Genomic DNA, 21944 nt, shown 5'->3' with positions numbered 1-21944 from the left:
CCTTTCTCTCATCATGTACGGAACTGCTATCGCCTTGTGATAGATGGGTCGCGCCCCCAGAATTAGGTGGATCTGCACTTTTGCTCCTTGGAATTTCCCAATGCCTGTTTCGAACAGCGAAGGAAATTTGTTTAAGACCTGGGCACACGAAGTGTCGTCAGCGGACGGTAGCGCTTGGACGTCGTCCCAGTTCCAGCGTATCTTTCCCAGTCAGCTCCTGCCGAGCAGCGTGGGACCATCGTCCGATACCACCCAGAGTGGTAGCTTGTGCACCGCTCCATCGTAGGAGACCTTTACGGTAGCACTGCCGATTACAGGAATCAGTTCTTTCGTTTAAGTTCTTAGTTTCGTGCGAACTGGAGTTAAGACCGGCCTTAATGCCTTGTTGCACCACAATCTTTCAAAATCTTTTTGCCCATGATGGACTGGCTTGTGCCCGTGTCCAGTTCCATTGACACCGGGAGTCCATTTAGTTCAACATTCAGCATTATCGGGGGACAATTCGTGGTGAATGTATGCATTCCATGTACCTCTGCCTCCTTGGTCTGAGGCTCTGGTTCGTTGTGATCCTCTGTGGATCTGTCCTCCTCTGCAACATGGTGGTTTTCAGGTTTAACAGGATTAGCAGCTCGCCTGCATATACGCTGGAGGTGTCCCATTTTTCCACAGCCCTTGCAAACATACCCTTTGAATCGGCATGAATGGAAACAATAATCAGCCCCGCAGCGCCAACAAGGTGTTGATGGCCTTGCATTCATCACCCTTGATGGTGGACTCTGAGACATCTGCGGACATGTAGCTGCAGGCATGTGTCACCTGTCCTGTATGTTGCGATTCAAAAACAAGATTACTTTGTTCACAGTACTTGTAGCAGCACTTGTGTGTTGAGAGATTTGCTTAGTATTGTCACTGGTGGCAGTGAACGCCTGGGCTATCGCTATGGTCTTACTCAAGGTTGGGGTCTCTACAGTCAAAAGTTTGTGAAGTATGGTTTCATGGCCAATGCCAAGTACGAAAAAGTCTCTGAGCATATGCTCCAAATGTCCTTCAAATCCGCAATGTCCTGCAAGGTGTCTTAGCTCGGCGACATAACTCGCCACTTCCTGGCCTTCAGACCTTTTGTAGGTGTAGAACTGGTACCTCGCCATCAGAATGCTTTCCTTCGGGTTCAAATGTTCTCGAACCAGTGTGCACAAATCATCGTACGATTTCTCCGTGGGTTTCGCTGGGGTGAGCATATTCTTCATGAGGCCATACGTTGGTGCCCCACAGACGGTGAGGAGGATCGTCCTTCGTTTGGCAGCGTTCTCTTCCCCATCTAGCTTGTTGGCCACGAAGTATTGGTCGAGTCGCTCCACAAATGTTTCCCAATGATCTCCGTCCGAGAATGTCTCCAGGATGCCCACTGTTCTCTGCATCTCTGTGTTCGCTATCTCTATCTCATCGCCAGTTCTTATGCATGGAGAAAGAGTCAGACTGAACACTGTGAGCTCAAAGTAAAGTGTGACCTTAGTCTTTTATTGCAGGTCTCCAGAGTGCCTCTCCAACCTGTCTGACCTCCTTAAATAAATTGGGACACCAGGGAATGAGCCCTCTGGTGGCTGTACAGAGTAAATACAAGTTTACATATATAACAGGGAGTATTCAATTACATTCCTGACTTGTGCCTTGTAGATGGTGGAAATGCTTTGGGAATCAGGAGGTGAGTCACTTAACAAGAATACCCAGCCTCTAACTTGCTCTTGTAGCCACAGTATTTATGTGGCTGGTCCAGTTAATGGTTACCCCCATGGTAATGCTGTTGAATGTCAAGCGGAGGTCGGTAAGCTCTCCCATGTTGGAGATGGTCATTATCTGGCACTTGTTTGGTGCAAATGTTACTTGACATTCATCAGCTCAAGCCTAAATCTCGTCCACATTTTACCACATGCAGGCATGGACTCCTTCAGTATCTAACGAGTTGCAAATGGAACTGAACACTGTGCAATCATCAGCAAACATCTTCACTTCGGACTTTATGATAGAGGGAAGGTCATTCATGAAGCAGCTGGATTTGGTTGGGCCTAGACACTGCCCTAGGGAACTCCTGCAGTGATGTCCTGATGCTGAGATAATTGGCCTCCAATAACCACAACCATCTTCCTTTGTGCTTGGTATGACTCTAGCCAGTGGGGAGTTATCCCCCTGATTCCCATTGACTTCAATTTTACGGGGCTCCTCAATGGGCAATCACGGTGTGCAAGCACCCAGAGAACTAATCCCAGTATGTCATTATAACTGGGGAAATTCTAATAGATATAATTTATACTTAACTTTACTTTTTATTCAACCTATTAAATTAAAGAGAAACATGGGGCAGATTTTGCTCTTAATATTTATTGGTTCAGTGGGGGTGATAGGGCGAGTAGAGATGTAGAATTGTACCGGGATCCATTACAACAGAACCTCATCCATTTTAACATGCATAGTGATTTCTGGCAACACTTCTTCATTTTCAACTAAGGCACCAATTTCGGTGTGACGTCCTTCATTACATTTTCTGTCGTTGTTGCCTCTTTAGTGCTGGGCATTACTTACACCAAGAACCTGACAAAAATACTTAAGTGAGGCTAACCCCAGAATATTTTTGATCGTCATGCCGGGAAAGTTAGGCATACATTGGTCCTGCCCTGGCACACTTCTACCGGTGATCACACTGGAGAATAAATCTTGACTTTGGTCCATATAGAAAGACGAGGAACCTGTACCAATAATTGAGGCATCCACTCATTAAAATGCATTTTTTTTAATTAAGAAATTTAGCTGAAGGATGAAGGCCCATAATATAGGGCCCTATCAAAGTTGAAAAGAGCAGGAAATAAATCAAGAAGGAGTGACTAAGACAAATCCAACTGATGGAGTAAAGGACAATTGGGAGAGACAAGGAGTTCCAGATTGCAATCATTTTCTTATATTCTATCAAGGAGCGTGAGAGAAGTGTTCAGAACAAACCTCCAGATATGGGAGCAGAAGTCAAGACTGAAATGGAATTTGATTTTATGGAGCGGTAAGAACTGTTTAGGACAAAAATGTGTTTGACGTGAAAGAAGAAGTCAAGCTCCTTGGAGGCAGCACTGGCAATGAAGGAAATAGAGGAATTTGAGATCTGGGAAAAGAGGGAGGAAGAGATTCCAGAATCCACCAGAACTATGATCTAGTGGTTCAAAGAAAGACTTGCATTTATATAGCACCTTTCACAACCACCAGACACCCCAAAGCACTTTACAGCAATGAAGTACTTTTGGAGTGTAGTCATTGTTGTAATGTGGGAAACGCAGCAGCCAACTTGCACACAGCAAACTTTCACCATCGACAATGTGATAATGACCAGATAATCTGTTTTTTGTTATGTTGATTGAGGGATAAATATTAGCCAAGACATCAGGGAGAACTCCCCTGCTCTTCTTTGAAATTGTGTCATGGGATCTTTTACATCCACTTGAGAGGGCAAACGTTTAACATCTCATCTGAAAGATCCCTCAGCACTGCAGTGGGAGTGTCAGCCTGCATGGTCACACTGCAAAATGGGAATGTTGGGAGAGAGGTGGAGAGGTTTAGGGATGGAATTCCAGCTTGAGGCTTAGGCAGCTGAAGGCACGACTACCAATATCCTTGAATTACTCCCAGGCATACTGAATGATCAAATGGCAATAATCTGGTGAACACACGAGGAATTTGCCACTTTTATTTGTTGCTACTTATGTCTAATCCAAGCGTCCACCATTGCCTACCAACAGTCTTCTACCATATTTCCGAAATGCTGCATGTTCTCTGAAGTCCTACCGCATTTCTGGCAGCAGTTTACATTTTCCCACTGCCGCACATTGTTACCTTAAGTTCTGCATTATCTAAATCACTCAAATTTCTAAACCTGCTGATTTCAGGTGATAATCTCAAAGCAAACTTTTTAATCAATTTTTTTCATGAACTGAGAACATGTGCTAGTAATTTTCTTCCTCTCGATTGTCAATTGAAAATGAGCAGCAGGAACATGCCATTATTTTGAGCACATTAATTGCAATGATTCGAGGCAACCATTACATTTTAGTGATCTGTGCACACGGACTCCTAAATCTCTTTGGACCTCCAGTGTTCCTAGCTTTTCACTATTTAAATAATAGTCAGATCTATCCCTTTTTGACCCAAAATCGATGACCTCCCACTTACCTGCGTTGAAATACATCTGGCACAGCTTTGCCCACTCACTTAATCTATCAATGTCTCAATGTAATTTTATGCTCCCATCTACACCACCTCAATCTTTGTGTCATCAGCAAACATGGATATTTGTCTCCCTATTGTGTTAACTAAGTCATTAATCAATATAGTGAGTTGTTGAGGCCCCAGCATAGATCCTTGTGAGACGCCACCAGTCACTTCCTTCAAATTTGAGTACATATCTATTATCCCTACTCTCTGTTTTCTGCCGCCTAACAAATCTTCTAACTAGGTCAATAATTTGTCTTCGATTTCATGAGCTTTAATTATAGCTAACAGTGTCTCATGTCTCATGGCATGATGCCACACCCAAGAATGAATACAAAAAATTACAAAAATTTGAAGTTCATCACTTTTCAAAGTATCACACTTTATTAAAATATTTAAGAGAAAAAAGGTCATATCCTGCTCAATTTTTCTGACCCTGTGAGCAAGTCATGGATTCATAATCACCTTCTAATCTGCAGAGTACAAATGCCCACTACTCTGAAAGTGTGTTAGAGGAATTAACCTATAATTCACCTGATCTCATACCAAATTGCAGCAACTAGATCTTATGGACATAAATGAACACAACTTTACTTAGCAGCAGAATTATTCATAAGAACATAAGCACTTAAGAAATAGGAGCAGGAGTAGGCCGTTTGGCCCCTTGAGCCTGCTCCACCATTCAATAAGATCATGGCTGATCTGATCTTGGCCTCAACTCCACTTTCTGGCCTGTTCCCCATACCCTGGAATCCCCTATCATTCAAAAATCTGTCCATCTCTACCTTAAATATATTCAATATGAATTCATTGCAAATTACATGGCTCCTGTTTTCAAATGCCTCCATGGCCTCACCCCTCCCTATCTCTGATTTTCTTCACTCCACCATTGGCAGTCGTGTCTTCAGCTGCCTAAGCCCCAAGCTGGAATTCTCTCCCTAAACCTCTCCGCCTCTCTCCCAACATTTCCATTTAGCGGTGCGACCATGTAGCGATCTGCAGGTCCCATGCAGCCAGCTCTATGCATTCTAATGACACAAACTGCATGCGCGCAGCAATTTGAATGGGCCAGGAGTAAGGTAACTTAACTGTGTACTTCAGAGCATCACCCAGAATGGTGTCCCAAACCAGCATGAACCAGAATGTTTACAGCAGTGTGTGAATAGCTCCTGCAGGGTCCTAATGCCTGTCTAGTGTCCTGTAACAAACAAGTAGAGTAGGAACACAATATATTGCCCCCCTTCTGAAAGCACAGTCTGTGAACAGACAAAGTCCTTGAGATAGGCTGTGTTCTGATAGGCTGAAATCGGCGAGGAGCTTACGGTGTTTGATCGAGGTATTCGGTTGGAAATCAGAACAGTGCCTCTGTTCCATCCTGCTGGTCTGTTGGCCTGTGAGTTGGGATCAGTCTATGAGTGTTTAATTGAGTTCCATCATTGAGCTCATAGGTGTGAGGGCTGAACTTTCATCTGATCTGTTTTGGAGGTGAAAGTGAAGATGCGAGCTTATGACTACAGTTTGGGCACTTAACTCTGACCCAATCTCCGTTCTTCAGTGGGACTTTTGAGTGTATCATTTTGTGTCAGTGTATGACTTCGCTTTTCATTGGCGTTCCAAAATCTGGGATGCGAGTGTGGTTATCTTCGCGCTAGGTTTGGCTGGGGGTTTGAGAATGTCCAGTAGCCAGCGAAGATTCTGCCCAATCATGAGCTCAGCAGGTGTCTTCCCCGTTAGCGAGTGCTTTGTCGAATGGTATGTGCGGAGAATGGTTTGTATCGCTTCATCGAATATTTGGCCTGCTGTGAGGTTGGCTTTCAAACCCTCTTTGATGACGTGGTTAAATCGCTCAACACCTCCATCGTTTTGAGGATTGTACCGAGCAGTAAGGCGACGCTCGATAACATGATGAGTGAGGAAATCTGCAAACTGGTCAGACACAAACTGTGGTCCATTGTTAATGATTATGACCTCTGGGAGGCCCCTCTTCGTGAACATACGCTACAGAATACTGACGATCGTTGATGAGGTCACTGAACTTGTTGTAGCAATTTCTGGTCATTTGGAATGCAGGTCATCTACTACAACAAGGAAACTCTGGTGCTGTGGAGCTGCTTCAACTGTGGACCGAAGATATCCAACTGAAGTTGTTGCCATGGTCTTTGTGGCCAAGGAATGGGCTTCATTGGTGCTGGGCGGATGTTAGTGGCCTTTTCGCTCAGAGTGCATGCTTCGCAGTGTTGAGACAAACTCCTCGATGTGCGTATCAATCCCAGGTCACCAAACTGAATCACAACATCTCTGCTTCATGCGGACAATGCCAGGGTGTCCATCATGTGCCAATGAGAGAACGTGCTGTTGAAGCGACTTGGGAATTATTGCTCTATCACCACAAGCTAAGCAGCCATCATTTCAAATGGAAAACTCATCACAAACTCATTGGAAGGTTTTCATCTCTTCCGGAATTTGCTTAGGCCATTGACAACCAGTAACTAGTGGGGCACTGCAGGGATCAGTGCTGGGACCCCAACTATTTACAATCTATATTAACGACTTGGAAGAAGGGACTGAGTGTAACATAGCCAAGTTTGCTGATGATACAAAGATGGGAGGAAAAGCAATCTGTGAGGAGGACCTACAAAATCTGAAAAAGGACATAGACAGGCTAAGTGAGTGGGCAAAAATTTGGTAGATGGAGTATAATGTTGAAAAGTGTGAGGTCATGCACTTTGGCAGAAAGAATCAAAGAGCAAGTTATTATTTAAATGGAAAAAGATTGCAAAGTGCTGCAATACAGCGGGACCTGGGGGTACTTGTGCATGAAACACAAAAGGATAGTATGGAGGTACAGCAATTGATCAGGAAGGCCAATGGAATCTTGGCCTTTATTGCAAAGGGGATGGAGCATAAAAGCAGGGAAGTCTTGCTACAGCTCAACAGATTATTGGTAAGGCCACACCTGGAATACTACATGCAGTTTTGGTTTCCATATTTACAAAAGGATAAACTTGCTTTGGAAGCAGTTCAGAGAAGGTTCACTAGGTTGATTCCGGAGATGAGGGAATTGATTTATGAGGAACAATTGAGTAGGTTGGGCCTCTACTCATTGGAATACAGAAGAATGAGAGGTGATCTTATCGAAATGTATAAGATTATGAGGGGGCTTGACAAGGTGGATGCAGAGAGGATGTTTCCACTGATGCGAGAGACTAGAACTAGAGGGCATAATCTTAGAATAAGTGGCCACCCATTTAAAACAGAGATGAGGAGAAATTTCTTCTCTCAGAGGGTTGTAAATCTGTGGAATTCGCTGCCTCAGAGAGCTGTGGAAGCTGGGACATTGAATAAATTTAAGACAGAAATAGACAGTTTCTTAAATGATAAGGGGATATGGGGAGCTGGCAGGGAAGTGGAGCTGAGTCCATGATCGGATCAGCCATGATCTTATTGAATAGCGGAGCAGGCTCGAGGGGCCATATGGCCTAGTCCTGCTCCTATTTCTTATGTTCTTATGTTCTTATTCAGTCTGAAGGAAATGGCACACATGCTGGAGCGTAGCATCACTCTCTTATTCGGTTTTGAGTTAGTCGCAGGAGACAAAGTTTCTGATGGACTGAGTGATGATCGACGTGACATATGTGTCGTCATCTTTGAACAATTCAGCACCAGAGTCCAAACAGGTGTCGAGCGGCTGAGCATGTCAGCTACGTGGTTGCGACTGCCAGCAATGTACTGTACATCAAAGTTATACTGATGAAGGTGATTTGACCATCGGCTGATTTGTAGTGGTCTGTGCCCAGATCCAGTTGTAGTGAGTAGCGTAGTTAGCGTTTGGTGATCTGTACGGAGGATAAATTTCCTGCCATAGAAGTAGATGTGCCAGCGTTCACGTGTGTAGATGCAAGCGAGTGCTTCGCGTTCCCCTGTAGAGTATTTACGTTCTGCAGATGTGAGCGTGCGAGAGGCAAAAGCTACTGGGCGTTCCAGGCCGTCAATCCATTGCGAGAGCACAGCACCCATGGCAGTTCCTGATGCATCCGTGGTGATGTACGTCGTGGCATTCGGATCAAAGTGCGCGAGGATAGGAGGGGATGTGATTTTCTCTTTAAGCGTGGTAAATGCCTGAGCCTGGGAATCTCCATTCCCAAGGAACATCCTTGTGCAACAACTTGCAAAGTGGTTCAGCAATGAACGCGTAGTGCGGGATGAATTTCAGATAGAGGTTGCAAGTGCCGAGGAATGATGAATGTTCTTTGATGTTGGTAGCCTCCTGTATTCACTGGATCACGTCAATGTTGTCAAGCATCAGCTTGACAGCTTGTGCTGTGACTCTGCAGCCCACAAAGTTTATTTCTCCAGCAGTGAATGTACACTTATTGGCATTAAATGTAATGTTATGTGTAGCAAGTCTCGCCATAAATGTGTGAAGTCACTGGTCATGTTCTTCCACGGAAGGGTCAACGCAGGGACGGTGGTAGAATTTTGTTGTCACTCCAAACCTTGTGAAGAATGAGGGATACTGCTTGTCAAAGTCCACCGTGTACACAGGTGTGCTGGTTGGGTCATAAACTTGAATCCAAGTTTGTCAAAAAGATCAACACCCATGAGGCTTCGTCCCTTCGCGACAGGAAAGGAATAGTTCTCCAATGTTATGTCCTTGTAGTATATCGGGACAGATATGACCCCAAGTACCTCAATCTTGGAGTCGGAGTATGCATGTAGAGTGGAAGTTGCGGGCTGCATTTGACAATGTGTGAAGTGGGTTTTGTACACAGCCTCGCTCTGTATGGAAACTTTGGCTCCAAGGTCAATGAGGAGGCTGATGGGCGAGTCGTCAATATTTACATCACAGTCCTTGAATTTGCCCGAACCGATGTGTGAAATGTCACTAACGGTGTAAACCGTACTGGGTTCATCACTATCGGGGTTGTCCACCTGTCAAATATGCTGCGATGAGCGACAGACACTAACAAAATGGTTCATTTTACCACATTTCTTCCCATGTGCAGGGCAGTTAGGACTCTTTGCGGAATGTGATTTGTCCCCACAGTTAAAGCAGTGGAAGTTAGGCCCGCGATCCATCGAGGGTGGCTTATTACTAGCCCTGGGTCTCTGTTGTGATTTCCGCTTTGGACGAACGCCTTGCACATGGGCTGTAGCTGCAGCCTGCTGCACAGGGGAGCAGGGGATCTGATGGCTTTTGAATCGGAAAGCACTGATTCAATTCAGATGGCCAAATTAGTTACTTTGTCTAATGTCAATTTGTCACATTAGCAAGTGTTCCTGAATGCGGAGGATCATTGTTTTCTTAATCATTTGATCCCTGATCATTTCCTCTGTGAGTGCTCCACAGTTACACGTAACAGCCAGTTCAGTTAATGAAATGATGTACTGTTTGATTGGTTCACCATTCCCTTGCCCCCTTTGAGGAAATTTGTATCTCTCCATCATGATACTTTTCTTTGGCCCAAAATATTTCTCTCGGGCGCTTACTGCTTTGTCGCAGGAATCCGTGTCTTTGATTTGGCCAAAGATGCGTTGGCCTTCGGTGCCGAGACAGTGGTAAGTATTGCACAGTGGAGAGCTGGTGTTACATTGTCGCCGTCTAACACTCTCGCCGTGATGTATGCAGAAAAGCTTTTTATCCATCTCGGCCATGAAATTGGATGGTCCCCGGGTGTGGAGAGGAAAGGCAGGGAGGTAGGAAGGTTAATTTGAGTCATCCTCATGCCAAATTATGTTGTGTAAATAACAGACTAACTGAAACAGGAGTAAGGTAACTTAACTGTGTCCTTTATAGCACCACCCAAAATGGTGTCCCAAAACCAGCATGAACCAGAATGTTTACAGCAGTGTGTGAATAGCTCCTGCAGAGTTCTAATGCCTGTCTATTGTCCTGTAACAAATAGATAGAGTATGAACACAACATTCTGGATTACACATCTTCAGCATTACAGCCGGTTAATGGGGCTGGTAATCTTTCCTGCATAAAGTAAGCTCAGGTTTTCACAATGTCATGTAAAACTAATCCAATTGCCTGAAGACTGCTATCTGTGAAGGAGACACCTCAGGAGGAGACGAAAAAGGATCATCCACTTGACACTTCTGGCTGAAAATGGTTGTCTTTTACACTCACGTGCTAGGCTCTGTCATCATAAACGACGGTGATGTTCATGGAGCCTTCTCCTCCAATTACATAAAAACATAAGAAATAGGAGCAGGAGTAGGCCCTTTGGCCCCTCAAGCCTGCTCCTCATCTCAGTTTTCAATGGACGGCCCCTGATTCTGGGACTATGTCCCCTAGTCTTAGCTTCGCCTATGAGTGGAAATATCCTCTCTGCATCCAACTTGTCGAGCTCCCTCATTATCTTATATGTTTCAATAAGATCACCTCTCATTCTTCTGAACTCCAATATGTATAGGCCCAATCTACTCAACCTATCCTCATACATCAACCCCTTCATTTCCGGAATCAACCTAGTGAACCTTCTCTGATCAGCCTCCAAGCAAGTATATCCTTCCTTAAATAAGGAGACCAAAACTGTACGCAGTACTCCAAGTGTGGCCTTACCAATATCCTGTACAGTTGTAGCAGGACTTCGCTGCTTTTATACTCTATCCCCCTTACAATAAAGGCCAACATTCCATTTGCCTTCCTTATTAATTGTTGTACCTGCATACTAACTTTTTGTGTTTCACGCATAAGGACCCTCAGGTCCCTCTGTACTGCAGCACTTTGAAATGTTTTCTCCATTTAAATTATAATTTGTTTTTCTATTATTTCTGCCAAAGTGGATAACCTCACATGTTCCCACATTTTACTCCATCTGCCAAATTTTTGCCCACTCACTTAGCCTGTCTATATCCCTTTTCAGATTTTTTGTGTCATCCTCACAATTTGCTTTCCCACCCATCTTTGTATCATCAGCAAACTTGGCTACATTACACTCAGTCCCTTCATCCAAATCATTAATATAGATTGTAAATAGTTGAGGACCCAGCACCGATCCCTGCAGCACCCCACTAGTTAGAGATTGCCAACTGGAAAATTACCCATTTATTCGACTCTCTGGTTTCTGTTAGTTAGCCAATTCTCTATCCAGATGAGACTCCCAAAGCAAGCGCTCTACTAGGCAAATGATCCAAAGGTGGGCAGAGGAAACACAAGTGGGAGTTGTGTACAGACCACCAAACAGTAGTAGTGAGGTTGGGGATGGCATCAAACAGGAAATTAGGGATGCGTGCAAAAAGGTACAGCAGTTATCATGGGTGATTTTAATCTACATATAGATTGGGCTAACCAAACTGGTAGCAATAGGGTGGAGGAAGATTTCCTGGAGTGTATAAGGGATGATTTTCTAGACCAATATGTCGAGGAACCAACTAGAGCTGGCCATCTTAGACTGGGTGTTGTGTAATGAGAAAGGATTAATTAGCAATCTTGTTGTGTGAGGCCCCTTGGGGAAGATTGACCATAATATGGTAGAATTCTTCATTAAGATGGAGAGTGAAACAGTTAGGGTCCTGAACTTAAAGAAAGGTAACTTTGATGCTATAAGACGTGAATTGGCTAGGATAGACTGGCAAATGATATTAAAGGGTTGACGGTGGATAGGCAATGGCAGACATTTAAAGATCACATGGATGAACTACAACAATTGTACATTCCTTTCTGGCATAAAAATAAAATGGGGAGGTGGCTCAACTGTGGCTTACAAGGAAAATTAGGGATAGTGTTAAATCCAAGGAAGAGGCATATAAATTGGCCAGAAAAAGCAGCAAACCTGAGGATTGGGAGAAATTTAGACTTCAGCAGAGGAGGACAAAGGGTTTAATTAGAAGGGGGGAAATAGAGTATGAGAGGAAGCTTGCAGGGAACATAAAAACTGACTGCAAAAGCTTCTATAGATATAAGAGAAAAAGATTAGTAAAGACAAATGTAGGTCCCTTGCAGTCAGAATCAGGTGAATTTATAATGGGGAGCAAAGAAATGGCAGACCAATTGAACAAATACTTTGGTTCTGTCTTCGTGAAGGAAGACACAAATAACCTTCCAGAGGTACTAGGGGACCGAGGGTCTAGCGAGAAGGAGGAACGGAAGGAAATCCTTATTAGTCAGGAAATTGTGTTAGGAAAATTGATGGGATTGAAGGCTGATAAATCCCCAGGGCCTGATAGTCTGCATCCCAGAGTACTTAAGGAAGTGTCCCGAGAAATAGTGGATACATTAGTGGTCATTTTCCAACATACTATAGACTCTGGATCAGTTCCTATGGATTGGAGGGTAGCTAATGTAACCCCACTTTTTAAAAAAAGGAGGGAGTGAGAAAACAGGGAATTATAGACTGGTTAGCCTGATATCGGTTGTGGGGAAAATGTTGGAATCAATTATTAAAGATGTAATAGCAGCGCATTTGGAAAGCAGTGACAGGATCGGTCCAAGTCAGCATGGATTTATGAAAGGGAAATCATGCTTGACAAATCTTCTAGAATTTTTTGAGGATGTAACTAGTAGAGTGAACAAGGGAGAACCAGTAGATGTGGTGTATTTGGACTTTAAAAGGCTTTTGACAAGGTCCAACACAAGAGATTAGTGTGCAAAATTAAAGCACACGGTATTAGGGGTAATGTATTGACGTGGATAGAGAACTGGTTGGCAGACAGGAAGCAGAGAGTAGGAATAAACGGGTCCTTTTCAGAATGGCAGGCAGTGATTTGTGGGATACCGCAAGGTTCAGAGCTGGGCCCTCAACCATTTACAATATACATTAATGATTTAGACGAAGGAATTGAGTGTAATATCTCCAAGTTTGCAGATGACACTAAGCTGGGTGGCAGTGTGAGCTGTGAGGAGGTTGCTAAGAGGCTACAGGGTGACTTGGGCAGGTTAGGTGAGTGGGCAAATACATGGCAGATGCAATATAATGTAGATAAATATGAGTGTTATCCCATCGTAGGCAGTCCCTCGGAATCGAGGAAGACTTGCTTCCACTCCTGAAGTGAGTTCTTTGGTGGCTGAACAGTCCAATAGGAGAGCCACAGTCCCTGTCACAGGTGGGACAGATAGTCGTTGAGGGAAGGTGTTTGCCATATGCTCTTTCCGCTGTCTGCGTTTGATTTCTGCATGCTCTCGGCGTTGAGACTCGAGGTGCTCAGCGCCCTATCGGATGCACTTCCTACACTTAGGGCGGTGTTGGGCCAGAGACTTCCAGGTGGCAGTGGGGATGTTGCATTTTATCAGAGAGGCTTTGAGGGTGTCCTTGTAGCGTTTCCGCTGCCCACCTTTGGCTCATTTGCCATGAAGGAGCTCCGAGTAGAGCACTTGCTTTGGGAGTCTCGTGTCTGGCATGTGGACTATGTGGCCTGCCCAGCGGAGCTGATCAAGTGTGGTCAGTGCTTCAAATGCTGGGGATGTTAGCCTGAGTGAGGACGCTGATGTTGGTGCACCTGTCCTCCCAGGGGATTTGTAGGATCTTGCGGAGACATCGTTGGTGATATTTCTCCAGCAACTTGAGGTGTCTACTGTACACGGTCCATGTCTCTGAGTGCTACAGGAGGGCAGGTATTACTACAGCCCTGTAGACCATGAGCTTGGTGGCAGTTTGGAAGGCTTGGTCTTCAAACACTCTTTTCCTCAGGCGAACCGAAGGCTGCACTGGCGCACTGGAGGCGGTGTTGGATCTCATCGTCGATGACTGTACTTGTTGATAGGACGCTCCAAAGATATGGGAGATATCCATTTTGGTGGCATAAACAAGAAGGCAGAATATTATCTGAATGGTAACAGATTAGGCGCAACGAGACCTGGGTGTCATGGTACATCAGTCATTGACAATTGTCATGCAGGTACAGCAGGTGGTGAAGAAAGCAAATGGTATGTTGACCTTCATAGCAAGAGGATTTGAGTATAGGAGCAGGGAGGTCTTACTGCAGTTGTACAGGTCCTTTGTGAGGCCACACCTTGAATATTGTGTACAGTTTTGGTCTCCTAATCTGAGGAAGGACATTCTTGCTATTGAGGGAGTGCAACGAAGGTTCATCAGACTGATTCCTGAGATGGCAGGACTGACATATGAAGAAAGATTTGATCGACTAGGCTTATATTCAATGGAATTTAGAAGAATGAGAGGGGATCTCATCGAAACATATAAAATTCTGATGGGATTGAACAGGTTAGATGCAGGAAGAATGTTCTCAATGTTGGGGAAGTCCAGAATCAGGGATCACAGTCTAAGGATAAGGGGTAAGCCATTTAGGACCAAGATGAGGAGAAACTTCTTCACTCAGAGAATTGTGAACCCGGGAAATTATCTTCCACAGAAAGTTGTTGAGGCCAGTTCATTAGATATATTCAAAGGGGAGTTAGATTTGGCCCTTATGGCTAAAGGGATCAAGGGGTATGGAGAGAAAGCAGGAAAGAGGTACAGTAGTTGCATGATCAGCCATGATCATATTGAATGGTGGTGCAGGCTCGAAGGGCCGAATGGCCTACTGCTGCACCTATTTTCTGTGTTTCTAGGTTTCTATGTAACGGCATGGCAACGCTCGATTCCCGCGTTTCGAGAGGTCAGGGGTCATCATGACATGCGCAGAAGAGGAGACAGAGAGCTCAGAGTGACTGAAGGCGTGTGTGGGTGTAGTGTAGCTGCTTTGGGAGGAAGGAGGGAGACTTTAGAGCTTCACAGCAAGTAGGCAAACAAAAAGTAGCTGTTACCAGCCACATATTTGACCGAATTTGGCCTATAATGGAGAGAGAGGAGGAGACATCACAGCACGCTGTGGAGACTGACACTGGAGAGAGCAGTGAGGTGGGAGAGGAGCACATTCGAGGGCAGAAAAGAGCCAGGAGGTTCTCGGATGAGGCAAATGCCTCCTTCCTGCAGGAGGTCGAGTTACGCTGGGGTGATTTAACACAGGGAGGGCGTGGGAAGCCCACCCCAAAGGCATACCAGAAGATATGGACCGAAATAGCAGAGGTGGTTTCGTCGGCAAACAACAAGGTGCATGAGGGCAACCAATGCTGCAAATGATGGAACGACCTTGTGGGATCTGCAAGAGTAAGTATTACATTGATTTACTTGTACTTATGTAGTTATATATTTTGATTTGCAACAGTCATGAGTGACTATCATCAGATATGAGGTCTTTCACTTTTACCGGGAATGTTTTACTCAAAGCCTGGGGTCACGGTGCACATCTTTAGGTAAAGAAGTTTTCATAACCGACAGATGTAATCATCATTATTATGTGCTGTATCAGTGTCTGTGACAGTACCTAGCAAAGATATCACACAATGATCTCATGCCATGTCGTCCTGTTACCTTTTACAGAAGAAGCTATCGACGATGAGGTCCGTGCAGAGGCAAATGGGTGGGGGGCCACCAGTCCCCAGCGACATCACTGAGATGGAGGAGCGGGTGCTCACACTCATGGGGAACCACCCCCTGGACAGCCACGGATGCATCTGCAGACCCTGAAGTGATGCCACATGAGTAAACCTTACACCACTGCGTAATGTAAAGGCAATAGATGCCACACCACTCATATCTGAGCAATCATATATGATAGATGATTTCTAAAATTGTCAAAGAAATAATAATGGCCTAATGAAAATCATTGGAATGCAAATGTGTTGATGGTCATGAAATGTCATGTCTGTGATGATATTGAGAGCAGTGGTGCTTTTGTCGTGCATATGCTGTGTGCAGTGCTGGACTTGCCTTGAGACCCTACTGCCCCCTTCTCCTCTAATAAACTCATTTGTGTTTTGCAGCTCAGCCAGCAGCATGGCCCCAGGCAAGACCAGAGAGGCCAGAAGGTGGGGGCATGGGGCAGGACTCGGCGGACGATCCTACATCTGCTGAAAAGCTCCTATTCTCGCCCGTCAATCTGCTGGGTCTGTTCTCTATGGATGAGAGTGCGGACTTCGAGGAAGCTGCATCGCCAGGCTTCAGAAGCCATTCCACCCCAAGGCTATCCTGTGGACCTGCAGTCATTCCCACCTCCACTCTGGAGGTACCGGCTCCAAGCACCTCGCCACAGGGCACCCCATTTGTCCCCAGGATGGCACCGACCCCGCAGAGGTCCCGTGGATGCGGCAGGTCTGTTCCACGAGCGCCACATGAGAGCGGAGAGATGGTACAGTTGTCCAGCTCAGCGAAGCATTGGGGGGCATATTCTGACAGCTGGCCACCATGACCGAGTACATTCCGCAGATGGCGGAGGCCCTGGATGCGATAGCCAGGAACACTGCTGCCACAGGCCTCCCAGTGGTCCCAGAGCGTGGCACTCTGCCCCTAGGTTCCGCACCACCACTGAAAATGACAGATGAGAGCAAGGACCAAGATCCTGCTTCTGCATCAGAGAATGTTGCCCCCTCGGCATCCCCCGCTCCCATACCCATGCAACGACCGCATCTGCCTTCATCTCCCCTAATGAGGCACTGCCTGAGGAGCACCTCGGCCAGGCGCTGTGGAGCAAGGAGGGGAAAGGGTAGAGGTGGGGAGAAGAAGGGGAGGGGGGAAGGAAAGTGAGGTGCATGTCTGCAGGTGATGGCGGTGTTATATCTCCATCTGGGTGTATACAATTTGTTGCAATGTATGGGCACTGGGGACCATCCTCCTGCTTTGCATTTGTATTCTGTGTTGCTGGACATGTTGAACATGTAATTGATGTAATCAATGGTGGAAAAAGTGGGGTGTGTGTGGGGGTTGGGTGATATTGCCTGTGACACTTATGATTTCAGACCAATGTTGGTATAAAAGTTTTGTTATTGAACATAACCTTGTTACACATTGTCTCAGATAGCTGCACGGTTACACACTGTTGATTCCTTAACATGAAAGGGTTAAACACAACTTAACATCAATCAACGTAAACTTTAACTGGCACCAATGTGATGGGCACCATTGATGTCTGAGCTGCACACACACAGCAGTGTGTCAGCATTGTCACTCACATCAACGCTCTTTCAGGAAAATCGTTCATATTTCAGCTCCTCACGTAAGGGTGGGATTTAAAAAATGCCAGCCACACCGCTGGCATTCGTTCAGAACAGTTCCACTTTTTCTGGGCGTTTTTTTGGGCGAGCGATATTGTGGGCGATATGTGTACGCGGTGGGAAATTGATAGTGGGCAATCTCCTGGGTGTTAGTTTCTCCAAATGTGCTCTTAACGACAAAAAAAAGTGGGCGGGTGGTATTATTGAATTTTTCCGTTAATTCCGTGCGGAAAGTAACGCTGGGCGATATTATGGGCGTTGATTTTGCCCATTCTGATGATTCCACCCAAAAAAAGTGGGCGGCGGTAATATTTTTCCTGGCGTCAAGCACATGGGGAAAGTAACACTCGGCGATAAGTTTTCTAAATATGCCCGTCAATTTCCATTTTGTGCCAAAATGGGCGATATATGGCCGTTATACGTCATTTCAGTGGTAAGGTGGGCGTTAAGTGGGCATTAAGCATGCAAAAAAAGTGATGGTTCTAACCCTAAGTACTAACTTAATAGAAAAATAAACACTTACCCTCTACTCGCTAATCAGCTATTTCCCTTGTGCCAACGTTACTTTTAAACTCTGACGTCCCTTTGAAACGTTGCCTGTTGAGCCTTGCTTTTAAGCGCTCCGCCTCACCTCTGCTGTTGCTCCCACGCAGGTCTGCTGCCTCATTAGATGATTAATTGTTCATCACATTTATGACTGGATGTGGTAGGACTGCAGAGCTTTGATCTGATCCATTGGGTGTGGGATCGCTTAGCTCTGTCTCTAGCATGCTGCTTTTTCTGTTGATCATGCAGCTCAGCCATTTAGGACTGAGATGAGGGGAACTTCTTCACGCAGACGGTGGTGAATCTTTGGAATTCTCTACCCCAGAAGGCTGTGGAGGCTCAGTCTTTGAATATATTCAAGACAGAGATCGAAAAATTCTTGGATATTAAGGAAATCAAGGGATATGAGGAGAGTGCAAGAAAGTGGAGTTGAGGTAGAAGATCAGCCATGGTCGAGCAGACTCGAGAGGCCGAATGGCCTACTCCTGCTCCTAATTCTTTTGTTCACCAGGTTAGCATCTCATTTTCAGGTACACCAGGTGCTGCTCCAGGACTGCTCTTCTCCACTTTTCATTGAGCCAGTGTTGGTCATGAAGGAGGTGGTGGGTGAGAGATGGATTTATTGGGCAATGAGGTTACAGATTGCATGTGTATAAAATTCTGCTGCTGCTGATGACCCAATAAATGTCATGGATATCCAGTTTTAGGCTGCGAGATCTTCTTAATCTATTCCAGTTAGCATGGTGGTAGTGCCACACCATTGATAGGACTTGGTTGCCATAAGGACTGTGCGATGGCAATGAACAGACACATCTACGACAGGTAGATTGGTGAGGATGAGATCAAGTAGTTTATATAGGTACTCTCATGTTGGTTCTCTCACACTTCCCACAAGCCCAGTGTGGCAGCTAAGTATCAGGACTCAGCCAGTTCAGTCAGTGTTGGTACTACCCAGCCATTCTTGGTGATGCTGATTGGAATCACACACCCAGAGTACATTCTGTGCCCTCCAATGACTTCAGTAGAAATTAAAATCAGGAGAGATGTATAACGGGCGGCCGAATCAATGTTTCCTGTTTTTCACTATCGCCCAAAGTCAAAATACACTTTCGCTGAGATTTTCGACCAGCCTCTGGATGACGAGTCCAGTAACATAACACTCCTCTACTATAGAATCATAGAAATCATGGAATCATAGAAAAACTACGACACAGAAGGAAGCTATTCAGCCCATTGTGTCCACATCAGTTGAAAAATAGCTGCACAGCCTAATCCCATTATCCAGCATTAGGTCCATAGCCCTATTGGTTACGGCACTTCAAGTGCACATCCAAGTACTTTTTAAATGTGGTAAGGATTTCTGCATCTACCGCCCTTTCAGGCAGTGAGTTCCAGACCCCCACCACCCTCTGGATGACATTTTTTTCCTCAACTCTCTTCTAATCCTTCTATCAACTACTTTAAATATTTGCCCCCTGGTTATTGACCCCTCTGCTAAAGGAAATAGGTCCTTCCTATCCACTCTATCTTGGCCCCACATAATTTTATGCACCTCAATTAAATCTCCCCTCAGCCTCCTCTGTTCCAAAGAAAACAACCCCAGCCTATCCAATCTTTCCTCATAGCTAAAATTCTCCAGTCCAGGCAACATCCTCATAAATCTCATCTGTACCCTCTCCAGTGCAATCACATCTTTCCTGTAATGTGGTGACCAGAAATGCATGCAGTGTTCAAACTGTGACCTAACTAGTGTTCTATACAGCTCTCGCATAACGTCCCTGCTCTTGCATTCTATGCCTCGGCAAATAAAGGAAAGTGTTCCGTATGCCTTTTTAACTACATTATCTACCTGGCCTGCTACCTTTAAGGATCTGTGGACATACTGTAAGGGATAAATTGTATGAGTTGCAAATAGTTGGTCAGAATTATGCTGAAGGTAGTGAACTTATCAGTATTAGGAGAGTTTGTATAATTGCCTATGTATGTAACACTTTCTTATATAGGTATAGCACACTTATAACGTATTAAACTGTATGGTTAATATTAAAAACAATTAAACAGCAAAGTCAGCAGTTGTTGATTAGAAGTCTCTGAGGAAGAAACAAGGAAGCCAGTACAGCCACCCTATGCGTCGGACAGACTGTGGCAAAGTGCAAGTCATGGAACAACACAATGGGAGATGGACAATTGCATATACCAGTCAGAGTCAGTCTGATGAGAGTCGACAAATCAATGTAATTTCACTGATAGAATTAGACCTATCGATGATTTTGTAGGAGGGTGCTCCTCTCCATAACCTGTATAAGTTCTACTTGAAAACTCATGTATTTCGGAGGTTCCACGACTGAACTTCCCGTGCATTGCTCGTAATAAAACCGGTAAACCTGAGGTTTTGTTTGTTTACTTCCGTGGTCGTTATACAGTGAGAAGCTGGTTGAGGTGTCGATTAACTATATCAGTTAGTCCACCTTGAGGGAGAGAAGCCTCCTTTTTACCCCAATATTTGGCGTAGTCGGCAGGATGCAGACCCTGTGACCTGGATGATGTGACAGCTGAATGGCAGTGAGTATGTTTTGTACCCCCTGCAGCTGTAGTATTGACGGGGAAGGAGGTAATCTGTATATAGAATTAGAAGGGTTGATCTGTAGAACAATTTATAGCGAAACCACGGAAGGACGAAAACCAAGGGTGGGGTAGATGTATTGCCTGAAAAAGAAGGAATACAACCTAAGGGGGAGAGGACCCCAGCGATCGTTAGAGGAAAACTAAGGTATATGTCCTGAAGCGTGACATGGTAATAACACGGAGAAGTTGGTATTGATCGTGCACAGCGCAAATAAGAAGGAATACAACCTAAAACGGGGGTGGGACCCCAGGATCCTAGGCAAACTGGCCAGTGGGATAAAATGCTAGCTAAAAACAATGAAAATTAATAAAAGAAAAGAAAAATGCTGGTAAAACACATTGAATTTACAAAGGACAGCGTGTTTTTCCAAAAGATAAATATGAGACCTTGAAAGCTGCAGCTGCAAGAAAGAGAAACAAAGATCTTTAGGAAAATGGACTGGAGGAAGATCATCAAAATACAAAACCTAATTTGAAGAAAAGAGATTTAAATTGGCTGTGAAAAAGATATTGGTTTAAATATAAAAACTTACGAGTTAAACCTGACATAGAAGTTTTGTGCCGAGAAAGAGAAACAAAGATGTTTAACTATGGACTAGAGAAAGGTCATCAAAAAAAAATTATTAAGTTCGGATTCAAAAGGGGAAAAAAAATCTAAGTTATGCGAACTCAGCAAAGGAAGGAAAAAACTGGGAATTAGAGAATTCTTAAAAAAGATGGAACCGGCACGGAAGTTTAGATTTTGTCCGGAGAAAAATAAAACACAAGATTTTCTCAGTGAACGGGACCTTAAAAATGAAATTCTGGAATGTATATAGCTTGTGTGAAAATTGGATTTCAGTAAACAAAATAGCTATTAAAAATGTGTGCTCTCATTTTAAATCAATGAAAAAAGATTTGGCAAGTATTTGAATTGGAAATTTAGAGAAATTGGAGTTTCATCTAAAATGCTGTCTTTCCCGATGAGAAGGTTTTATTATGACAACTTTACTCATGATTTCTGCTGTTTTAACAGATTCCTAATTTCTCAGCAAGTTTTGAAAGCACAAAGACCTGGGGAAAATGTTTTGGATGATTACGCGAAGTCACGTAATGACGTGAGGCCATCTTACAAATCTGTAAAGGAGTTAACACTTTCCATTGATAGCTGTTTTATACTGGACATTAATCATTTGGATTTCTTAATAAAAGAAAGAAGACTCACCTGACAGAAGAAATGGTGGAATCGTCAGAATAAAAATAAAACAAAGAAAGCCTATGTAATAATACTCGCCTGCTACAGAGGACAGATAGATACTCGAACAAAACAAATTCAAGAGTTAGAAGCTAATATAAATAAGCAGGAAGAGATAAAGACAAGGCCAGACAGATAGTGCAATGCACAGCCATAGCACCATCACCTACGGTAATAGAGCCAATGTACTGTGGGTAAGTGTAGTCCACAAACCCAACCTAACAGTAAACCAGACTGGGCTAACGAGTGCAGAGTAGAGTGGGCTCCGGCACATGATAATGGCTACTTATCAGTGGC

The 21944-nt window shown here is 44.5% G+C and overlaps 1 long non-coding RNA gene across 1 annotated transcript in view; it reads right to left on the bottom strand.

Annotated features, from left to right (window-relative positions):
- LOC139249612 (uncharacterized) overlaps positions 1 to 21706 on the bottom strand; it is a 70147-nt gene extending 48441 nt beyond the window's left edge. Inside the window, exon 1 of the long non-coding RNA XR_011591228.1 lies at positions 21618 to 21706. This is a non-coding gene — a long non-coding RNA (uncharacterized lncRNA). The remainder of the gene's footprint in view (positions 1 to 21617) is intronic.
- Between the last annotated feature and the right edge of the window lie 238 nt (positions 21707 to 21944).

This window comes from Pristiophorus japonicus, chromosome 1 (assembly GCF_044704955.1).
Source record: "Pristiophorus japonicus isolate sPriJap1 chromosome 1, sPriJap1.hap1, whole genome shotgun sequence".
Lineage (NCBI taxonomy): Eukaryota > Metazoa > Chordata > Chondrichthyes > Pristiophoridae > Pristiophorus > Pristiophorus japonicus.
The sequence above is the reverse complement of the archived record's forward strand: the minus strand, read 5'-3'. Positions and strand labels throughout refer to the sequence as shown.